The sequence below is a fragment of the Polistes dominula genome, unplaced genomic scaffold (genome assembly GCF_049000335.1).
Source record: "Polistes dominula isolate Pdom_NZ unplaced genomic scaffold, Pdom_raw_medaka contig_11, whole genome shotgun sequence".
Taxonomy (NCBI): Eukaryota; Metazoa; Arthropoda; class Insecta; order Hymenoptera; family Vespidae; genus Polistes; species Polistes dominula.
This window is the reverse complement of record NW_028301154.1, coordinates 723,075-747,027: the sequence shown is the minus strand read 5'-3', so window position 1 is coordinate 747,027 and position 23,953 is coordinate 723,075. Positions and strand designations below refer to the sequence as shown.

The 23,953-nt window shown below is 32.1% G+C and overlaps 1 protein-coding gene across 1 annotated transcript in view; it reads right to left on the bottom strand.

The window, feature by feature from the left end:
* The window catches only part of brat (tripartite motif-containing protein brain tumor), a 76,850-nt gene extending 64,589 nt beyond the window's left edge, over positions 1-12,261 (bottom strand). The window contains exons 1-2 of the mRNA XM_015329856.2: positions 12,069-12,261; positions 10,346-10,476 (exon numbers count right to left, since the gene is read on the bottom strand). The gene's annotated coding sequence lies outside the window, so the exon portion shown is untranslated. The remainder of the gene's footprint in view (positions 1-10,345; positions 10,477-12,068) is intronic.
* Positions 12,262-23,953: the final 11,692 nt, after the last annotated feature.

The window sequence follows — 23,953 nt, the reverse complement described above, 5'->3', positions numbered from 1 at the left end:
CAATAAATACATGCAATTAATAATATTGTAATATTTAGTTAAATTGAAAACTTAAAAATAGAAAAATATTATGGCGATAAAATTTGTTCAATTTAGAATTGAAGGAACACGCGCTATATTTATTCCATCATTGCTCGGGGCCAATAATCGAAAGTCTCACTCGAATGAATCCTGAGAGTTCGATAAATTCGTTAAAGGTCTCGAAGGACGTTCTCTGAGAGTTTATTGGAGGGCTTGCTTAAGCCATTTTTAGTTTTTTTCTTTTTCTTTGCAACGTAATCCTTTTTTGTCTTCCCTACAGAAGAGAACGCATCAGACATCGCAAATGAAATATAAAAAAAAACTACAAATATATATATATATATACATCTTGCTTTTCCTATTTATTTTTTTTTTCTATTTTTATCTGTGATTTCTATTCCCCCCTCTTCCCCCGTCAATCTCTCTCTTTCTCTCTCTTTGTATCTCTTCTTTCGAGAAATATTTGTAAATTCTATCTACATCACCATCGTCGACCAACATGCATCAATATTTGTTCGAATGGAGAAAAAGATAGAAAAGAAAATAAGAGAAATGATATTAGACGAACGTGCAAAATGTAAATAGTAGTGCACGACCACTAAGCATTGAAAATCGATACAATTTTGTCTATGAAAATGAAAATAAAATCCAAATAATTTGCATCGTTTAAAAAAAAAAAAAACGATTATATTTACGCGTTTACGTAATTACGTTACGTTTTTTTAAATGTACTTTTATTACGTCTCTTTTTTTTTAAATAAATTACGTTACGTACGTTAATAAAAGACGTAATAAAAAAACGTATAAAGTACGTTTGACTTGTCGAATAAAATAAATTGACAAATGTCGATAGAACAAAGAGAGACAACGATCCTCTATGAATTGTTTGTTTAACTGTCCGGAGAGAAAGTACTCGTTTAACTTCTTCTCATCTTCAACTAAAAAACGAGTTAATAATAATCAACGATGTTATCTCGTAAAAAAAACTTTACGAACTTATCTTCTTCAACAATTTTATATTACAAAGAGAGAGAGAGAGAGAGAGAGAGAGAGACAAAGAAAGAAAGAATTAATTATTAAAATAAAATAAAATACCAAATTTCAATGAAATGCGTTACGAAATAGCTGACAATGTGTGCAATAAACAAAAAGAGTTAAAAAAAGAAGAAGAAGAAGAAGAAATGTGAAGGTAAATATTGTTACGGCCCTGAAAGTTCAACCGACCAACAAGGGGCACCTGCTTCAGGAGCAGGAGACGTTACATGCAACGAACCTACCCTACCTTGTTCTCCTCTCCTCTCCTCTTCTCTCCTCTCCTCTCCTTTACTCTCAATGTCTTTTGGCTCGTCGGTTACGTTCCATTTCGTTCCGGGCAAGCGGATACGAAGGGCAGTGGTTCTCGTTCGGCAGATAGACCACGAAAAGGACGAAACATGAGAATCAAAACTACCACTTTTCTTTCAACGTGTTTAACCCAAAAGCACAAAACCCAAAACTCAAAACTATTCGGTTGGCAAGAAAGTAATTTTGGTTTTCTAGTGTGAAATACAAATTCTATTATTTTTATACAAAAAAAGAAAAAAACATGAACTTTAAATTAACACATTCAAGACTGGCATATATTTTTTTTATAATTCAACATTAACATAATTTAAAAAAAATATTTTTACAGAAAAATAATTCAAACGTTTTTCCTTTCCCCCATCGTTCTTGAAATTCACCAAAATTCCTTCCTCTACGTCAACTACAAATTCATTTTTATATAAAACCCCATATTACTAGCGTTCCCTTGGTCTGACGTAAGGGACGTGTGGCCATACGTTTATGTTTTCCCATACATATATATATATATATATATATATATATATACACATATTATCAACGACGTATTCGAAATCGAGTCATCACGGACACGGCGCAGCGTACGACAACAACGACAACAACGACGACGACCACGACAACGTACGGCATGGCGTGTGCCATGATGGGAAACAGCTGACTTGTACTTTTCGTTGGAGAGAAGCAGCTGGCCTCCCAGCTTGGGCCCACGGCCCAAAAGCCGTCTGCGTTCCTTATACTGGGTGTTCCTTTAGTCTTAACATATTATTTACTATTTTTATTCAATCGTCGAAATTAAACTTATCCTTCAATGTTTCATGTTTATTTTTTACTTTATTTCTATGAATTTCGATCACTCGACGTGTACTTTTTCTCTCTCTGATTTTTCTTCCAACCTTTCCCCAACCACCCACTCCACCCCCCATCGCCCCCCACCCGTTATATTTTTTCCTCTTCTTTTATAAACCCCGCTGCATTTCATATGCAACGTGAAATAACGTTCGACTCGAATAATATCTGCTCTCGTGCTCTATCAAGCAGCAAGAGCACTGAGCCCTCAGCCGGTCCACTTAAAAAGAAAGAGAAAAAGAGAGAGAGAGAGAGAGAGTCGCCTATTTGTCGCTTTGAACAAAAATCGAAAGCTTTCATCGTGGCATCCTCTTCTACTCCCACATCACCCAACCCTTTACCCACTACCATCCTCTGGAGAATCTATACAGTGAGATATTTCAATGACAACTTTCGAAAAAAATGCATCTTCTTCACTTTTCATAAATATTATATATATATATTAAACAAAACATTACTCAAATCAAATGAAAAAAAAAAGAACAAAAACAAAAAAATTAATAAATTACAAGAAATAAAATCTAAAGATACTTCCATCTTCTTGCACGTTTTATCTTGTTGTTTGTTCCTTGACATCGCATGTAAAATAACTGATCTCTTGTTTAAAATGATTCATCCGGTATATATATATATATAGAAAATTTTTTTCAACCGAAACGCCAATATTATATCCAATATATATCGTTCGATATATTGTATTCTATCGAATGCAAAACGCGTTCCAATGTTTCAACGGCGAATAATAACCCAGTAAATTGTCCTTCTCGCGATCGATCGATCGATTCTCTTTTCTCTCTCTCTCTCTCTCTCTCTCTCTCTCTCTCTCTCTCTCTTTATGCATATATGTATGTATTGTCAGGTAGATCCAAACGCATGTCCATCCTCTCTAACAATAGCTCTCAACTTTTCTCTCTCCCTTTATCTCTAATCGTATCTTTCGAACGTGACCAGCACAATTGAAGACTTTGGCTTCTCTGGCATGATTTTCGTGTTAAATTACATTCGATAATGTTAAAGCATCCCTTTCCCCCTATTTTTACTTTAAAATTATTAAATTATATATGTTGATACAAAGAGAGTGATGATTTTCTATCGAATTATGTTGACCGATCAATTAATTAATCAAATTGAATCATTTCACAAAGTAATTTCTTCTGTTTTTTTATTTTTTTTTTATTAAATACAATTAGAATTAGATTATTATTATTTCATTAAAAACGATTAGATAATTAGTATAGAATATTAAACCGTTTGGCACTCGTGCGGTGCTGATACGGCGCCCGGCAGATTTAAATGGCAACTCGAATGACGCTGATACGGCGCCCGAATGAATTTCAAATCTTTTGTTACACTGTCTACTTATTTACGATGTATGATAAGATATTTCTTTTAAGATATACTTAATGATAATACTTAAAGGTTCGAAAAGGGACTGTAAGGTTTGCTTTGATCGTAATACGTCTGGAGATAGGTGAGAAGTATCACATATTATTGTGGTACGTGTTCTGATAAACACCTAGGATGCATCTTTGGTATTGTTTTACGAAATATCATTAAAACAATAATTACAGAGTAATAATAATAATATTTAATATCATTAATATTTCTAATAAAAGTGAAATAATATAATATTAATAATATAATATTAATATTGAATAATATATGATATATAATAATAATATAATATTATTAATATTTCTCAAAAAGTGAAAAAGGCCCCGAGTGCAAGGGGTCAATAATATTTTGTGTACCTTTGATGTAATTATTTAAATGATCAAATATTGATATATATATAATTAAATATAAAAAAAAAAAAACGTATAGAAATGAAGGAAAATAAGTAGACTTTGGATGAGTATGAAGAAAAGAAGAATGAGAAGGAAATGAGCACGTGCCAAAGAAGGGAACACGTGGTCAATAAAGGGACTCAGAGAGATGGTTAGGGTAATTACGAAAGTTTCACACTTGCGATCGTTACTTTGACGATGATTATAGCAACTACTCCCACGGTAGGACTCATTTTTCTGAGACTATTTAACTCTGCTAAAGAAAGAGAAGTTCTAACTTGGAATTTATATCACCGGTCCATTACCTACCCCTCTTATATTGCGAATGATACTTGGGACAAGAGGTGAAACGAAGAAGGGCTACCTACGATCGTAAAAAAGGGGAAAAAAGAACAAGAAAAAAAATGAAATGAAAAAAAAAAAAAAATAGAAACAAACTTTAACACTCTCGTTGTTCGCGTTATTGGATGATGGTGTGAAAGGGAAAAAATATGTGGATATGTATGAGAGGGTTGTAAGGAATATGGGCAATTTCACAATGTGTGTGTGTGTGTGTTTATGTGAGAGAGAAAAAGGAATATCTTAATGTTTTAACCCTTAACATGTCAACGGTGTTCTTTATTAAATCCAGCTAGCACAAAAATGTACCTTGTGTCTCTGAAGACACATACGTGTACCTAACGTGTATACATTTTCTCTCTCTCTCTCTCTCTCTCTCTCTCTCTTTACACGTAAATATTACGCGTTAGAAATTTTACGATCAGTTTGAACAAATAAAAAGGCAAAATATGTTTGAAGGAAGTCGTAAAAATAAAATAAGATAGATAGCTGTTTGTTCTTCTATCTTTGTTTCTTTTCTTTTCTTTTCTATTTTTATGTAAATAGACTGATAACAACCGACGTTTCATAAAATATAGCAACGATTTCTTTCAATAACGTTCAAAGTTTATACTTTTCATAGAATACAATAATTCTATAAAATTCACTGCAAATCGACAGAAATTTTGTATTAACCTTTGCTTACCACACTTGGTGCCAAAGGACCCAGACCTATTTTTAGCAACATGAGAGTCGTCATTTTTCTCAATTGTTCAACTTTGGTAATTTTTTCAACATATTTAAATTTAATTTAAAACCATAAAACTTATATAATCTTTTTAAGTAATTATTAAAGAAGTCTCCAAAAAAAATGTTGAAGTAAATCTATGCAATAGTTTCTTTTTATAACAATTTTTCTCGTCCGGGTCCAAAGGACCCAGATGTGGTAAGCGTGTTATCCCGAGAAAAGTGGTAAACAAAAGTTAAATTCACCATTAAAGATATAAACCTAAATTACAAAACAATTATAATAAATCTACTAAAAATATCATAAACAAATTAATATGTATAATAAACTTTAATGTACAACTCCTATGTCGCTAATAATCGACCCCGTTGGTTGATGCAACATTGAATAAAGCTATGTGAAAAAAGAAAAAGAAAATATATAAATAATTATCTATTTATTTATTTATCTTACGATAAAATGCTAATATTATTTTGTTTTTCTACATTTGAGCGATAGAAGAAAAACAAAAAAACAAAAAAACAAAAAAACTAGCCGACCAAGTACGATCAATCAAAATTGTTAAAATGTCGTATCGGGAGCAACAAATATTCTTGCAGTTCATCGTAAATTCGAATATAAATTTCATTCGAGTATGAAATTGGAGGAGGACAATTTGTCGACTACAAAAAATGACCATACACGCAACATGTGTAATGAAATTTTCAAGATTTTTTTAAACTACATATATATATATAGATACGTTATCGTTCGTATTAACGATAAAATAAAATTCATCCAATATATTTCTCGCCTTTCTTTTTTTTGCTTTGAAATCGAAACAAGTAAAAGAATGTGTGTGTATTCGTAAATATAAATAAAAAAGACAAAACAAAATAATAATAATAATAATAAAAAATATCAAACGTTAGTCATTTTATTTTATGACGTTTAGCACATTAAAAAAAAAAAAAGAAAAAAAAAGAAAAAAACGTAGGATTTAGGAAAACGTTTCTTTTATAAAAATAATACACACGCATATGAGAAAGTATAACGCGACGATGTACACGCTATTCAAAGCTTTTAAAAAATGCAATAACACGTTTCAAAAAAAAAAATAACACAAAAATTAAAACAACTCAAACAATTCAACAAATATACTCAACGTTCATTTGTAATAGATATGTGGTTACAGTTGGGATGATATCAAAGATATTGAAAAAAAAAAGGGCGTTACCTATAAAAAAAAAAAAATAAAAATAAAAAATAAAAAAGAAAGGAATAAAATCTCATCTAAAAAACCATCTCTCATGAAACGAGAAGATCACGAAAATGAAACGATATGAAATCAAACAAGATTCGTAACGACCTACCCTATCGATCTTCCTCAAGGTATTTCTCGATAATACAGGAAGACGACTCTTCCTCTGATAGCAATTTCAAATCCTTACGTATATACTTAAATATATATATATATATATATATATATATATATATATATATATATATCATCGAGAGTTTTTCTTTGCACGAAGAGAAAAATTCAATTCGAACGAGAAAAGGGATTGCGAAAAGAGAGATAGACAATTTTTCCCTTCAGTTGATATGAGAACCGATTAGAATAATATTTAAATATATATTTCACATTTTTCACTTGAATTTATTCTATAAAATAATGCATAAATAATTTTAAACAATATATGAAAAAAAAAATGTAACGATGCATTCTTTTTCGGACGTATTCAATTTGAACATGGGTGTCGTAGTAGTCGGAATTAATTAATTTATATATATATATATATATATATATATATATATATATATATATATATATATAATATAGTATAATACAATATAAATATATCAATAATATAATATAAATTATTTATAATTAATATTATATTTATTTAAAAATAATTAATAATAATAATAATATAAATATATAATATAATATAACCATATATATATTTAAGATTAGCACGGTTTCTTGTGTGGTGGTTAAGAGTGGACAGGCGTCCGAGAAAGGGTTAAAAAATTTAATATTAAAAAAATGAACAAATTAAATGAAATCTTTAAAGAAATGATTCGTTTGTTTAAGAGATTTTTCCCAAGTATTAAAAATTTGCTTATTTTTCAGGACAAACTCGATTATTGACGATTTCTCAGATTATTCTTCTGTACCTTTTACCTACCAACCTACCAACCAACCTACCTACCTACCTACCTACCTACTTACCTACCTTCCTATACGTTTATCTACCTGAGCAAAACCGTGAAGGGAAAAACGTAGCGTGAAAAGACAGAAAAAAAAAAAAAAGAAAAAAAAAAGAGAGAGAGGCTGGGAAAGGCTCGTTAAATTCTTACGGCGGTTAAACTAGTCCTTTCGAAAGACCATTGAAACGTGCTTACCAATAATAAACCGTATGATCGATATCTCGGGAAGCTTTACAATTCGTACGCTTTCAAAATGTTCCTATGTTACATGCCTAACACATATCCTGCAAATACGCTGCATTTCCTAAAATATTTTTCTATTTTAGGTAAATATATTCTATATATATATACATAGTTACATTTCTATATGTACAAATTCAAGAAATACTTCTTTACAATAAAATGTAAAATATAAAAAAAAAAAAAATAAAAACCATATTTTCGTAAGGCGATTTCATGTGAAAATTTTGAAAAATTCTTGACAATTCTTTTAAGAATGAATAAATCAGGCCGATAGGAAACGTCCTTGTAATCGCGAAGCAAGGCCAGACCACCGACTATCGAAAGAAATGTAATAAAGAGGTAGGAGGTAAAAAGTTGCAAGAAGGAATAAAACCAAAAGAAAAAGAGAGAGAGAGAGAGAGAAAAACGTATCGAACAAAGTAGTAATAGCTATGCCTATCGATAGAACACGACTCCATTATATTTTATAGCGAAAAACTAAAGAGAGAGAGAGAGAGAGAGAGAGAGAGAGAGAGAAGTCGAACCAAGGTTGCAACGCTCGATCAACGTAACCCGAAAAAACAAACAAAAAGAAAATTAATAGAACGAAAGACAGAGAGAAGAGAAAAAGAGAGAAGGAGAGAGAGAGAGAGAGAGGGAAAAAGTAACTTTTTACTGTTACGTAAAAAGAAGCGATCCAAAAGCCGTATGTTTTAATACTTCAAACCATTTCATTATAAACGAAACTCATAGTCAATCCTCTGCACATTCACGTTACTTTCAATCTCGTGAGAGAAATAATCTATTTATCTTGGAAAAATGAAATTAAATTCGAAACTGTACGAGAAAAAGAACGCTAAGAGAACTACATATATTTATACAGGATAATTCTTGTAACGGGAACGGGTAATAACTTTTTTTTTAAGTAACAATAGAACAAAAATCATACAGGAAAAAGTTATATATGGCACAACAAATGTCAATTTTCTATGACCTTACTTTTTTTTTTTTTGAAAATCGATCGATGCACCCGCTAAATGCAGTTGCACCTTTTTTGTTAAATGGAACTTTATATTTTTTTTTTAAGACTTTGAAAAATATAAATATTTCTGTAAAAGCAAAAATAATTTGGCAGTTAATGGTTTAATAAATATATATTAAAAAAAAAAAAAAACTTAAATGCGTTGCAAACAAAAATATTGCATTTCAATCTTCCATCAAAATCCGCACGAACTTTCAAAACAACCCAATATATATATATATTATATGCAGGGTGGGTCCCAAATGTTTTCGCATGATTTTCAAAACAAAATTTATTTCCATTTAAAAATGAATTCTTTATCAAATCTCTCGCTAAACTCTAAAAAAAAAAAAAATCTCAGTAAAGAGATGAAATGATTTTGGTAATTCCCTATGGAACTTTTAGGCAAACTTTTGGAACTACATAGAAAAAAAGAAAGGGAGGAGATGCAAAATGGTCGGTCGAGAGAGAACAAAAGTGGACGACGACGACGACGACTACGGGGAGAAAAAAAAATGGAAAAAGAAAAAGAAAAAGAAAAAAAAAAAGAAAAAACAGGGGTACAAAATGAAGCACGCGCGTCGTTGGAAATGCACCCTATGGCGTGCTCTACGTTACCCGGATGATCGTCGTAATGGGTCTGTCAGTTTCGAGTTACGTCGTTGGACGATGAGAAGACTTCTCTATGTTAGAGGAAGAAAGATGGAAGATATGCGGAACGCATTCAAACGGAAAAGGATAGACGTATTTCCCACTGGAATTTTTCTCTTCTCCACCCACACCATCACTGCCATCACCGTCACTAGCACCAGCAACAGCAACAGCAACAGCAACAGCAGCATCAACATCACAACTACTACACCACCGAAGCAAGGAACTTCAATTCTGCCTTTTTTTTTTATTTTCCTTTTTTTCGAAAGCAACGGCACCGCTGCTGATCCGATGGCAGCAAGTTGTTCCACTTGTACGTTAAAGAGAAAAGACGAGAAAAAAATTATTTCTCCGCTCATAATTTTTCTTTTTTTTTTTTTTTGGTCGGTACCTAACAAGAAGGAAGAAGAAGCAAAAGAAGAAGAAAAAAATAACGACAGATCGTGGAAAAGTTGAGGAAAAATTCGTGAGAACTAAAATTCCATGTTTTTCTTTCACGTTATGTTGCTCTTCTAATGTTTGTATAATTAATAAGAACAAATTGCTAAACAATTGCAATTCTCTCTCTCTTTCTGACTCTTTCACAACTATATATGCTGTACATATTTTTAAAGAAGGAAAGAATTCGCATATTACTCGCCATTTTTCCAGATTCCAAACTGGAGTAGTAGTGGGAGGTAAGCACGTGGTACTAAATAAAAACATTGAGAAGCAATAGCAGGAAAAGAGACGATATACGAAAAAGAGAGAGAGAGAGAGAGAGAGATAGAAATTTTTTCTACCCCTCTCACTCACATGCATGCATACTTCAATACATATGCAATATAGATACATATATACATATATATTAAAATACATATACAAGTTTTGAAAGCAGGCGAAAATCGTTTATCGTCCCGATCCGTCACCTCCTTCGCACATGCTGAAGAAATTAACATTTTTTTTTAGTTTCTTCTGTTTAACTTGAAAAAGAACTAGAGACGAGAATGGAAGACGGTTGGTCATCTTTTTTTTAACAAAATTTTGATCATAAAAATCCTTGAAAATGTCATCTATTATATTGTCGTCGTCGTCGTCGTCGTCGTCGTCATCGTAAAATAATCCAATGAAATATAATCATATGATATTTTTTTTTTTATTAACGGTATATTAATCATTATTAATATATAAAATATAATTAACAATATTTGTACTCACCACAAAGTAATGTAAAAGAAAGAAGAAAACTTGACTACCAAAAATTGCACGCACTGGTTGATACGATGCAATACACCAATGCACCAATAAACAACAATTCAAATTATCGATATTGGAACTCGCGTATGTATCTGAAAAAGATAATTAGAAAAAAAGAATATGAAAAAAAATATCACATTGGTATGATTTATTATTAAATTCTTTACAACTCCTGTGTCACATTGTACAAACGTAAGCCAAAAATTCTCAAATAATTTTACTAACGAATTATTCTTTCTTTTTTTTTTTACAGTTTGCGTTTAGACTTTTCTACTACTCTTTCAAGCTATGCTCGTAATTAATTTTTAATGTCGGCTAAGGCTAAGAATTTTTCGCTCATCCTGTCAGACTTTTTCTATTTATTTCTTTTTCTTTTTCTAGAATCCTCGTCACAACGAACGTATGTATGTATTAAACTGGTTTTCGGTTAGCGAGAAAAACACGCGGGACCCGCATAAAACGTTATTTTTCAAATCCTAAGAACACAACGGTGTCTTTATATATATATATACCCGTATACATAAAGAAATGTAAAACAATAAGAAAAATATATAATAAAATATCTTAATACTTTGTCTTCATCACACATTTATTACTAGATGTAATAATATTATAACTCTATAAATGTTATAATGAATTACAGTTACAACTTCAAACGCACAATAATTCGTTTGACTCAGGTAATACAGTAATAATTAAATCTAACTGTAATTATCTGCAATAGAAAGATAATAATCTTCAATTTAATTATCTGTTTCCTATGATACATACATACATACATATATACATATATACATATAGATATAATATAGTCAAATAAATTAGAAGAATATTGGTGCATAAATACTAAAGCATTGTATATAAAACAACGAACGTTAGAAATTCCTCTTTGACGAAAACGTCGTAATAATCGTTTATTCTTACTTTGAACCATGAAAATCTATTTAACGAAAGATTCTTATAATTTTAACCTTAAGGTTATACTATAATAATAAACACTCTTTCGTTTAATATATATACACTTACATATTTCTCTCGTATTATATTCTTCGGTAAATTTTTCAACTACAAACATACTTTAGCAAACAATATGTGAATATGTAATTTCTATAATAAAAAACTGCACGACTTTTACGACTGATAAACAAAATGTTTTTGGTTGAAAAAAAAAAAGGCAAATATTTTCATTTACTTTTTCATTCACCTTGAAGTTGGCTGTAGGCGGGAAAAAATAGGTAAAGAAGAATCAAACGAGAAAATAAACAAACAATAAAAATCTTTAAACATTTTCCAAGAACAATAAACTATTATTGAGAAAATACGATTCTTAGATTAAAATATGTTCGTTTCTATCGATTATTATACACGTTATTACAAATGAATAAACAAAAAGTTAGCTCGATCGTAGGTCTCTAAGTATTTTCGAGGTTAGGTTTTAACCGGTAGACTTGAAAGTAACACGTGCATGCCTACACTCTTACGTATCATATATATTTATCTGTATATATATATATAATATGTATATATGTAATATGTATATATGTATGTATATATTATGATATGTGTGTATGTACATATGCGGTAGTAACTAAAAGAGAATGTAAAGCCCTCTCTAGGATAATATGAGTACATTTTGGAAAAAGAAATCGATTACACTAGTGGACATATTAAAACAGATACGTACTTGATAACTTGGATTTCTTTTTCTTTTTTTCACGCACTGTTGGCACTTCAAACGACGGAAATAACAGTGAATAAGATTCGGTCAACACTCGTGAATTTGATGAGTGCGCGCGGCACAACGACACGACGAATATGCTTTTCTATACACATATACGCACGTTCTAACATAAGTCGTCATCCCTCGTACTTCTGCCGCCACCGTCGCTACCCAGCTTCGTTAAGGTTCGTGATAGTTCGGCACTCTTCGATGCAGGAGCGTCGTCAAATTATCTGGTACCCTCGAACCCATTTCTTTACACATTTTTCAACAAATATTTCATGATTTTTTTTTTTTTTTTTTTTTTATACATAAGATGATAATAAAACATTGTAAACAAATTCATTATTAAATCAATCATTTAATAATGTGTACGTGGTTATTTTCAAGTAGTTTTTTTTTTTTTCCATTTTATTTTATAGACATATATATCTTTCAATTTATTTCTTAATCAATTTCAATTATATTGATGAATTTATTTTTCTTATCTCACATATGTGATATATGTTTTATTTTTGATTATATTATTATTGCAATTATTATGAAATACTTCAAAGAAAATAGAATAAAATATATGTGTTTGTGTGTGTGTGTGTGTGTGTGTGTGTGTATGCATTAGCGTTTTCGTCGTCTACTAATATGCTACGTGTGACCGTAGAAAATAAATCTGTGAGCGAGATGACTTCATTCGATTCAATTACCGGTCTGCTGGTATGAGAGAAAGAGAAAGAGAGAGAGAGAGATGGCGAGGGAAAAAGGAAGTCCGATAAAACGAAGGGAGGAAGAATTCATTTGCTTTTTTTTTTGTATCTTTCTCTCTCTCTTCCTCTTTATATATATATCTTTCTTGCGAGAGGATCGAAAGTGATACGAAAATGATCGACGAACGATTAATTTAATTGCTTGTTCTCTCTCTCTCTCTTTCTCTCTCTTTTTTTTCTGGATGACTATAAAACTATCTCTCTTGTGAGGTGTAGAAAGCAATCTCATGGTGGGTACGTAATGAAATTTTATTCGAAGCTTCGCAGTTTCGAATACCAAGGTGATAATTCGATCCGGAACAGCAATGAGAAATTCGATTGTGTCTGGCTTCAAGGACACTTCATTGAGATTGCGTTAGAGACGATTTAACGCTTGATCGACTGGACCACCGTCTGCTGCTTCACTATTTCTATTTTGCCAAAGCTTTCTACTACTTGCCATGAGATTAAAACAGAGAGAGAGAGAGAGAGAGATCAAATTTGTTATTTTGTAAGCGTTTAAACCGATATTATCGTTCAACGTTACTTTTCCTAACGATCAAATGAATTTACTGAATATCTTTGACAAACTTTGTCTTTAGGTGTCTTTGCGTCGTGTTAGATGCGAGAGTACGAAAAGCAAATGATTTTTTAATTAAGTAAATGGAATTTGGTTGACGTCAATACTTTGGAATGGCCAACTTCGATTCTTTCAAAGTTTTAAGAATTAGCGACCTTCATCGTATATAATTGTGTACGTAAAAAAAAAAAAGAATTAGATAGTTTCTTTCACTATTTTAATACAGCTTGGTAGGTGTCACTTTATTTGGCTTTCGAAAATAACCAATGATTTTTAAAAGATGACAAGTGTTTAACACTATAAAATCTCTATCTCACCGAAAGTTAGTCATTCGTTTTTAAGATCACATTAATTATGTATTTTAATTAAAGATACACTTAACAAAAAAAAAGTCAATTAATCATAAAATTCATTAAACAATATTTAAATAGAAGAGTTTCAATGATATAATTAAATTGATATCATTTCAATCGAGTTGTCCCCTCTCTCCCTTTTCTCTTTCTCTGATAAGTATAGTAAAAAAAATATAGTTAAATGAAAAAAAAAAAACAAAAAGATCGATGTACGATCGGTATTTACAATAAATACGTACACATACTAATAATGCATATAAGATCAAGAGAGAGAGAGAGAGAGAGAGAGAACATAACAAACGGGTTTCCCTTTCGCGCGTGCTCGCGCGTTCGGCGAGAGTAAGAGTAATCTTGCAACTTTCATTTATTCTCGTACGGCCTCGTGATGTCATAAATATAACTTTGTATCGTAATCCATGCTGGCAGCCGTATTCTCTCATGGTGAAAGGTTTCGATCGAGAAAAGAGGTTAATATCGCGAGAAACGAGTATATACGCGAACGAGTTCTCTAAACTTTCAATTAAAATATCTACATCCTTGTCTATCTCATTCTGTTATTTATTCTATTCCTTTTTAAATTCAATTATGTTATTATAGCAAAGAAGAAGAAGAAGAAGAAGAGTTCCTTTGGTATTATTTATATGTAACAAGTAAGTAAGAGAGAATCTCGTGAAAGTTTCGATTGGAACGAATTACGTAAGAATTTTCATCATCGAAGTAAATTCAAGAAGAGAAATCACTCGTATGTACATTTTCTGTTTGCATTTATTTCCATTAGTGTATGCACATTAGTCTAAAACAAAAAAAAAAACAAAAAGGATTTCGAAAAAGAATAATTAATATTATTAGAAATAATCTATGAAATTTTGTCGACACTTCCTCCTCCTCCTTCTCCTCCTCCTTCTCCTTCGTTTCATTCTGAATTCATATATATATATGCTAAATCGTTCAAAAGGATCAACTTTATAACTCGACAACGTGTTGAAGTACTACTAGGAATTACGTTGATCGAGTTAATTCGCTTTTACGAAGGGTAACTCTGTCTCTCTTACCTTTGTGACTATCCTGAAAAAACTTTAATTAGCGAACGATAATTGAGAAGAGAGCTTCCAAGGATCTTGCAGTTGCTAAAGAGAAGAGGACTTTTTAATAATAAAGCGAGAACTTTGGAATTTATCTCTACGTGTGTGTGTGTGTGTATCTGTCTGTCATCTGTGTGATTTATCGTTGAAAAATATTTTTCACGAAAAAAAAAAAAAAAAACGGGAATGAGAGAAAAAGAATTTTATTTTATCATTGATATTCATGCAAGTACTCAAATATCATTAGGTACTTTAATTCTTCATTTTGATGGAAGATGAAAGAAGAAAAGAAAAAAATTAAATAAATATCAATTTTTATTTCATTTTCCTTTTTAATTGCAAACCAACATCCGCAATATTGTAATTTGCATATGATATTGAAATACATATCCAGTAAGATTTCACTAATTATCTTGCAATTCGTTTCTTATTAAAAATTCATTAATTAATTAAATTAACTTAAGGACACTTTCTCCGGAGATCTTTGAACATTTGAAATTTTCTTCTTTTTGGTCTTTTGTTCGAGATTTAATATCTATACGTAATAGAAGATATTTTTTTACAGTAGCATAACTTTCACCTTGAAACACAAACTACGAGAAGTAGTTTAAAACTTTGCATCAAGTTCGTTGTTAATCATTTATTTCATTGAATTTCTGCTGTTCACATTTCTTATTAGATGATGATGATGTGAAATATATATATTTTTTTTTGTAAGGATAACAAGAAGAAGAGAAAAAAAAAGACAGAACTAATCGATGATTACAATGATTTCATAATAATTAGTTTTCTATTTCTAAAATTGTTCCTTATGCAGCGGAAGAAATTATTTCCAATTTTGCGATGGATAATCTTAGTAGCCAATCTTTCACCAACTTTCGCAAATGTTCATAGTGATTGTGTTACGTAAGAAGACGTGAGTGAGCTCTTCGCGATATCGGTTGAAATCGTTCACAAAATCACGAAACGATTCGAGACGAGACCGATGCAAGGATTTCACTCTAGAAAAAGATGGAGAAAATTATCCTGCATTCTTTTACTTACGTCATCCGCACAACGTTTAAACCGCGCTTTCATTTTTCTCTTCAAATCAAATTTCCTAACGTACAAACGATACAAATCCTCCCCCTCCCCCTTAAAAAAGTAAAAAAGAAGTAGAAAGAAAAGTTCGATTCCGAGTATCCTCTTTTTTTTTTCTTTTGGTCAAACAGGAAATAGCATCTCGTGTGTCACATTTTTCAACAGGAAACGACAAAAGTGAAACTCGTTGTTCCTGCCTGAAGTAAAGGTCCCATAAAACGAGATAACATTCTACTTGAAATAAAAAACCTCCCCAAAAATAAGGAAAAGGTACAAACTAAAAGTATCCTTTTTTTTTTGTTATTTTGATTTAGAAAAGGAAAAAGAAAAATATCCAAGTATTCTTCTTTTTCCATTACTATGTATTTTTTTGCTTATGATGTCTTTGAAAAACGAACTTAGGATCATCGTTCGACTTCTAACCGTTCTGTTCAACGAAAGATGGAAGAATTCAAGTAGACGAGGAGCAACTGGTGGTTTGTAAACGAGCAACTCACGATGCGATGCGACGCGACGACTTATACAAGACGAGCTTCTCCTTCTTTCCTTCTTTAATCCCTCTTATTCTTCCTTCTTTGTGTAAAACATTCACAAGTTCATATACCTACTGCCAAAGGATTCTCGTCTTCCCCATGAGAAAACTGGCAAAAGTATACACGATCGATCAACGTCTTATTCTTTAACGATATTATCTATTCACTTTATTAAAAATAAAATAAAATAAAATAAAATAAAATAAAATAAAATAAAATAAAATAAAATAAAATAAATAAGAAACGAGAAAAAGAAAAAGTTAAGCCATTCTTGATGAAAATTTTTTGTAAATCCATAGAATAATGATCGTTAGTTCCGAATAAATTAGTTCATATTAGTTCGTAATAAAGAAAATGTATATAGAGTGTATTAAAATAATAAAATAATTGTTAATTAATCGAAAGGAATGTATATTGTTACCTAAACACAACAAGTATATGATCGGAGTACCGTCCTCCTCGAAATTCACCTTCAGACTGGCACGTTGTCATCTGTCAAAATTCTTTTATTTAATCTTGTTTATATGACTTTCCAAACATTGCGCATGTGTACAACGGTAATAATATTTCTAATAAAGAGAATTTAAGATAAGAACGTTGTAATTTTAGTTTCTTTTTCGTATTCTATATTCAAAATGTACGGATCTTTTTTTAAAAGTAAAATTTATTTATTTAAATATATATATATATTAATATAGAGAAATTTTAATCAAAATAATGGATCGAAATATAGAAACTTGTCTCATCCATCTAGATAATATAATATATATTTGAACAAAGTTAAACTGATTATGGAAAAATCACTCATTCTGTTGCAACTTCTGAGATTTTTCTTTTCAACAATAAAAAAAAAAAGAAGAAGAAGATTAAACTGATTTTCTAAAGCTTCTGCTTCAACAGGAAAAGCTTTTGCTTGTACTACGAAGTTGTTATCGATTACTATAAAATACTTGAAAGGAGATATCGAGTTATTTGTAAACGTTCAAATCAAATTGATGGTATCAAATCACGAATGATGGTTCATTGATTATTTTGTTTTTGTTTTTGATTAATACACAGGAAAGTTTGAAAATTTTCTTTTGGAAAAAAATAAGAAGCCCAGGAAAAGTGAATGTTGTTTAGGATAATTTAACGAAGATTATTGACAAAGCCAAAACTGACATGTTTTGTTATTACAAAAGATAATTATTTGTAAGAAGACAATATTGACGAATCGATAGGTCCAATTAGTTGGACGGTCGTTTAATTCAAAATGCATCAGCGTTGAGATAGGCCAGGCTATGAGGTAGATATCGTTGGCGATCCTCTTTAATAATTCACGACGCTCGATTGGAAAGCACGACACGCGCTTCTGCTTCTATTCACCTATTTGAATAACTCGAGTAGCAATATAATATAGCAGTAGAGATGCCAGCATCGGCATCTCTACTACTATTATGTACTACTATGACTATTAATGTACTACTACTATTACTACTGCTATAACGAAACGCACAGAAAGTTTCATCTTCTTCAAAGCTTTTCTATTTTCTACGCGAACGTAATACATAATTTATGATACATCCACTGGATAGAAATCGAAACGAGATTCACCATTTATTCTTTTTTGAATTTTCACGAAAGTTTCATTATTCTTAAATTGAAGAACACGAAGTGAACCAAATTAACATAAACGACTATGAAAACTTGCCATCAATTAAACTCTAAATTTACGGTAAAAAAAAGTTTGAGTAAGAATAACGTGATTACAAAATAATTGTCCAACGGTTTACGGAGACGTAGAGAAACAGACAGGTAAGCAGACGACGACGACGTAGACGATGTAGACGGGGGGAGGGGGGATTGGGAAGAATGAAGCCAAGGTGAGAAGAAGAGAAATTCTTGGGACATCCTAATGCTAGGGAAAAAGCAGGTAGTCTTGGGAATGTAAGTAAATTCAACCTTGGAGAAAAATTTTCGCAGGAGTTTTAGTACAACGCGAGCACTTCTTCGAAAATGAAACGAGTCGCAACGTGATGTACGACGAGCTGCCATATAAGGAGCCACAATAATATGAAGTTAGGCCCATAATATCGTCGTTGTGAGAGTCGGAGGCCTGCGGTCCACTCTGGTCCCTCGACCCAAAGAGAAAAACAGAGAGAGAGAGAGAGAGAGAGAGAGAGAGAAATGCCAACAAGAGTATGCCAAGAAAGAGAGGTCTCGCTCGCTTCGTGGAAATCTTGCACGACCCAACAAGGATCCTTCCTTTCTACTCTTCCTCTTTCCATTCTGACCTCTTCGTCCTCTCAGTCTCTATCTCGTCTCTCTTTCCAATCCTTTGGTAGTCCCTTCTTCGTCCTTCTTCTTCCGGCTAGCAGCACAACACACGATCTTCTTACAAACACACACTCAAACACGCACACACGACAAGCAACTGGTGCGGCTGCACCAGCTTATTCCAGACGACGAACGTAGCATTCATGTCGACTGCATTCCATTCCAACAATCATGGATATTATCTTATATTTTTCTATCTACAATTAACCACATCTATTTCTAAACATTTCAATTGATAAAACAGATACTACGCAATATTATATTCGAAATTATTCAATTGAAGATTTCTTTCATTGGAAATAAAATCAAATTTACTATTTTTCGGTTGTTTACTTTCGAAACGCAGCTACCATTGTTATAGGTCAGTATACAAGCTATCCTTGAAGACCTTCGTCTACCTAGAAATTCCTTAGATACCTCTAAGAAGGTAGAGAAGAGAGAAAATTCGGATTTTTTTTTCCTTTTTTAAGAAGAAAAGAGAACTAACCATAAGTAACTATATGCCTTGGTCGCCTATTCGACATTTATCCCCTTTGTCCCTTTTCTCCCTTTCAACTAATCCTAAAAAAAAGATAATATTGTGGAAGGGAAGGAAAAGAAAGCCAAGGGGTACGGTGAGCAGGTAAACCAGTTAGTTCGCATTTCAAATGCGGAACCCTTAGACTCAGGTTCTTCGGAAAAAGAAAGAAATTGAGTAGTGCCCTTCGACAAAGATTCCATGCCGTTTCTAACAGACCTCGATCTTCGTCCTATACCTAACGGTTCCTATTGTCAGATGGGACTCTGCTGAATCTTCTTCTTCTTCTTCTTCTTCTTCTTCTTCTTCTTCTTCTTCTTCTGTTGAGAAATGTTAAAAAGCAGGCCTCAGATATATATATATACCATTTCGTTCCAAGTTGTTAAATTATTTTAATATATCTTGACCTTACCATCGACTACGATTGATCACTCTAGAAAAACGGATTTGTTGCAGGATTCTTTTTCTTTCCTCTAGCAATCGAAGTAATGGTTCTCTTTGTGCCAACTGAGAACAAGAGGGAAGATGTAACACGAGTATTAAAAGCTACTTTCACATAGGGGAATTATTTTAGACGATACCAGTTTCATTGCTGGATCGTATTCTCGTAAATTGTTGTTAATTCGATCTCAACGGATATACACACAGGGAGTAGTTCTCTAACTTTGGTACAAATAGAAATGTTCTTATCAAAGTTATAGGATCACCTTGTATACGGTACTTGATTTATTTCTTTTCAATTCTAGAGACAATTTAAAGAACAATTTCTATGGTGGTCTCGTATGAAGAAACTGTCGGGTATTGAATGAAGGGTAAAACTACTACGGAGATCAAAATTTGAAAGAAGATGTGGGTGGTTTGAAACAAAGACGATGGATCTTCTTCCTTCCCTTCCTTCACTTCAAGCTCCTATTACGAAAAAATTCGAAACCCAAAACTTGCGATATTGGAGACGAACTCTTGTTTTCAATCGAGAGGGAGGAAAGGGGGGTTGCCGGACAATGACACCTTACCACATATGCGTGATCGAACGCGTTTAACAGCTGACGTTCTTTCGAAAGAATTATAATAATCATTTCTTTCCCCCCCCATTCAAAAATTTCTTTAGAATGGGGGTGATTTGAAAAAAATTCAAATATGAAAATATTATAATAAACAAATCCTACAATTATCTTACTCCTGATACTCTGCATTCGACTCATTCACTCGAAGCTTGGTTTTAAGAAGGTTTCATTTCTAACACGCGTGATCTGCACACATGTTTTCTTTTTTTTTCATATCAATCCTTATTATAAAGATATTTTATGTGTATTAGTTTGTACAAAAATATGTTGGTATTTGATCTTGACTCCATTCGTTGAGAAGATATAAACAGTCGTGGAATATTTGACGTATCCATTGCTAGCAATCTTGAATCCTTTTAAGCTGAAAACGAGGCTAATCCAGTGACTATGTTTACGATGTCATTTTGCGCTCTAAAATGCTGCTAATGGTAATTACAAACGCATTAAAATTGGATTATGGGGACTTAAGCTGTGCTGTATAATGATGGTGCCCATTTGCAAAGCCTCTTAATATGCGATTGCTCGGCAAACCATTGTACGTAATTCAAGTTATTCGATAGGAACTTATATGATCATACAAATTGCGATAACCGATATTCTAGTATCGATCTTATCTTTCAGTAATCAACGATTTTTTCTTCTATTCCTAGTAATAACAACACTGCATACAATTTTTTAAGAGTTATTTAATAAATTATTAACCCCTTTGAACTGGAGGCAAATTTGGGAAACATTTTACATGTACTTTCAAGTCATTTATAAACAAACAAAGGGTTAATTATGAAACGTTTGAGAATAAAATATAAATAACGTTAACAAATTGATTCAATTAATATGATCATTTTGAATGAAACTAATCGTTTGAAAAAAATATTCAAGCACATACAAATTGGACTCTCGAAAGATATTTCAAACTTACCAATGAAGGATCGGGAGGGGTATGAGTTTATTAAACAAATATCCTCTCTCCTATTCGCTCGCTTTTGTATTTACCATACCTATGTACTTATACATACATTAAACTACGAACATAATGTACTCGATTTACGGACGACCAGTCAGAAAATTCAATTCCACTTGTATGAACGTCGAGATCGAATTGTTTGCGTCTATCATGTTTCTCCGTTCGCTCGTTATTCGTTTCGAGGAGATTCGTATCGTGAAATCGTCAGAGTGTGCTCTGACAAAATATAGAAGAAAAAAATAACACTAATGTTAGTTATCGAATGCGATAGAACAAATTATTCACCTATGCACTATTGCATATTTGCAATGAGAATACATTCTTCCATATAAAAAGGAAATTAAAATGTATCCAAAACAAGGATAATTATATACACCTCTTATATACTTAATACATACTTATGAACGTTCATAGATAACACGCATACGTGTGCAAATGCAACTATGCGAGAGAAGAAGAGTTTCAAAGGTAGCACTGAAACGTTCTTCTCACGAGTACACGAATGAACGTGCATCGTGGATGGACAGAGTCGTTGCATATGGTGATGTCCTTGTCCGTAAAATGCATCTCATGTTTATATGCATTTACCGAGTGCAACTATATGTACGTGTACACGTGTATGTACTTACGCACACGCCTACATAAACACATACTTACATACAGGATGAATCAGCTGAAAAATGTTTACGATTTTATTGAATGGAAAAAATGTTTGAAATAAACATTTGTTGTTTTCAAGGAACGAGTTACATATTTCAATCCCTAAAGTTGTATAAATTATTTAAGTAGTCATATATATTAATCCTTCAAGAGAAACAAGTTGGATAATCATTTATTCAATCGAATGATTCTAACCACGAGAGTTAAGTCGTACAACCAAAACGAGAAACGTATCAGCGATTTATTATGTCGGATAGCACGATCGATGTAACCAAACACGATTTGTCCTTTTATTTTTTATATATGGACACTTTCAAGTAATTCCAAAAAAGGATATCTGTGTGTGTGTGTGTGTGTGTGTGTGAATATTTATATATATTTTTAATTATATAATATATTCGTGATGATAATAATATATACACATAATTCTCAATGATACATTATCGTAGAAATTTCAAAAGTATTGGACAGATGTGCGACAATTGGAGTAATCTTGAAGGCATTAAACAGGTCCATTTCTCATGAAATTGTTCGTACTCATGGGATTAGGAATATAATGGCATATCGTGAATGTAGCAAATACATGGAGTACTTGCCGTAGGACGAAGGAACGTAGAAATCAAGGTGACGTTATATTCGAATATTCCACGGAGGGTACATAACACGAAGGGTGCATGTAGACACACTTTAGTCTCTGCGTGTGTACTATATATCTACAAAGGGAATGAATTATCATCGGTAATTTATGCACCGGAGAAATTTCCGCAATGCGGTTTCCACGTCGCAAGAAATTGCATTGTCGATGCATTGCGTGCCATTCTTCTTCATTTCCCTTTCTATTTCTATCTTTCTTCCCCTAATTTCTTCCCCTATCTACGAACAATATTTTGCAATTATTTTTATATACAAATTTATAAAATCATAAATATTTGAGCCATTTATTTTGAAAGTGGCCTAATTCCATTTATGTTCGAATCGAGATATTGAAGGGTTTGCGTTTCAATGCAATTAAAAATTAAAAAACGAGTAATATTGCTTAAGTGTATCTAGGGGTGTTCAATTCCTAAAAGAAATAGGATACGAAGACTGCGAATGGAAGGATCGCCCTCAGGGACGAGAACAGTGGCAGGATTTGGTATTTGCGGCAATGAACTTTCGAGTTCCTAATGCCAGTTAATAATAATAATAATAAGGGTGTTCAATTTATAGTTCCTATTAAAATTAAAAGTGGCAATTGTAAAGTGAATAATATGCGTTTTTTAACCACGAATGGAGTTAGGCAACTTTGAAAATAAACGGCTAATTTATTGTATTTATAGATAAAAATGATAGAAAAATTTGGATATCATCCTGTAATTAACGTGTTCGTTTTTACAATGTTTTGTTGATGTACGTATATGTGTGTGAGTTTTTGTATATTACGACGAATAGTATTCCACAAGCACAATGTTTTGCAATAGTAGATGGTAAACCGTTCGTGCAGCAGTTGCAGTTGCAGTTGCAGTTGCAGTTGCAGTTGCCAGGATCCTACAAGTGGTTGACCCTGGCCGCGACAGAGCGACTAAATGTATCCGGCCAGAAGTGAATCGAAAGATAGAAAGAGTGAAAGAGATAGAGTTGCAGATAGAGAAGAGTCAAAAGAAAGAGAAACGAGACGAGCGTTCCATCGAGTGTCACTTTGGAATCTCTTTCACTGAATTATGGAAAATAACAAGTTCTTCTGATTATTCAACATTTAAATGGTTCATCTGTTGTTGTTGTTTTTTTTTCTTTTTTTTTTTTGGAATATAATAAATGAAAATATTTTACAAGATTTAGGTTAAAAAGTAAAAGTCCTGCTATTGGTGACGAAGAAGTTTTCGAAGAAAGGTATCTTATCAACCCGAAATTCTCCGACGTATTGACTCGATCGTAAAATAGAAAAAGACAAAGACAGATAACGTCTTCCCATCTCGTCAAG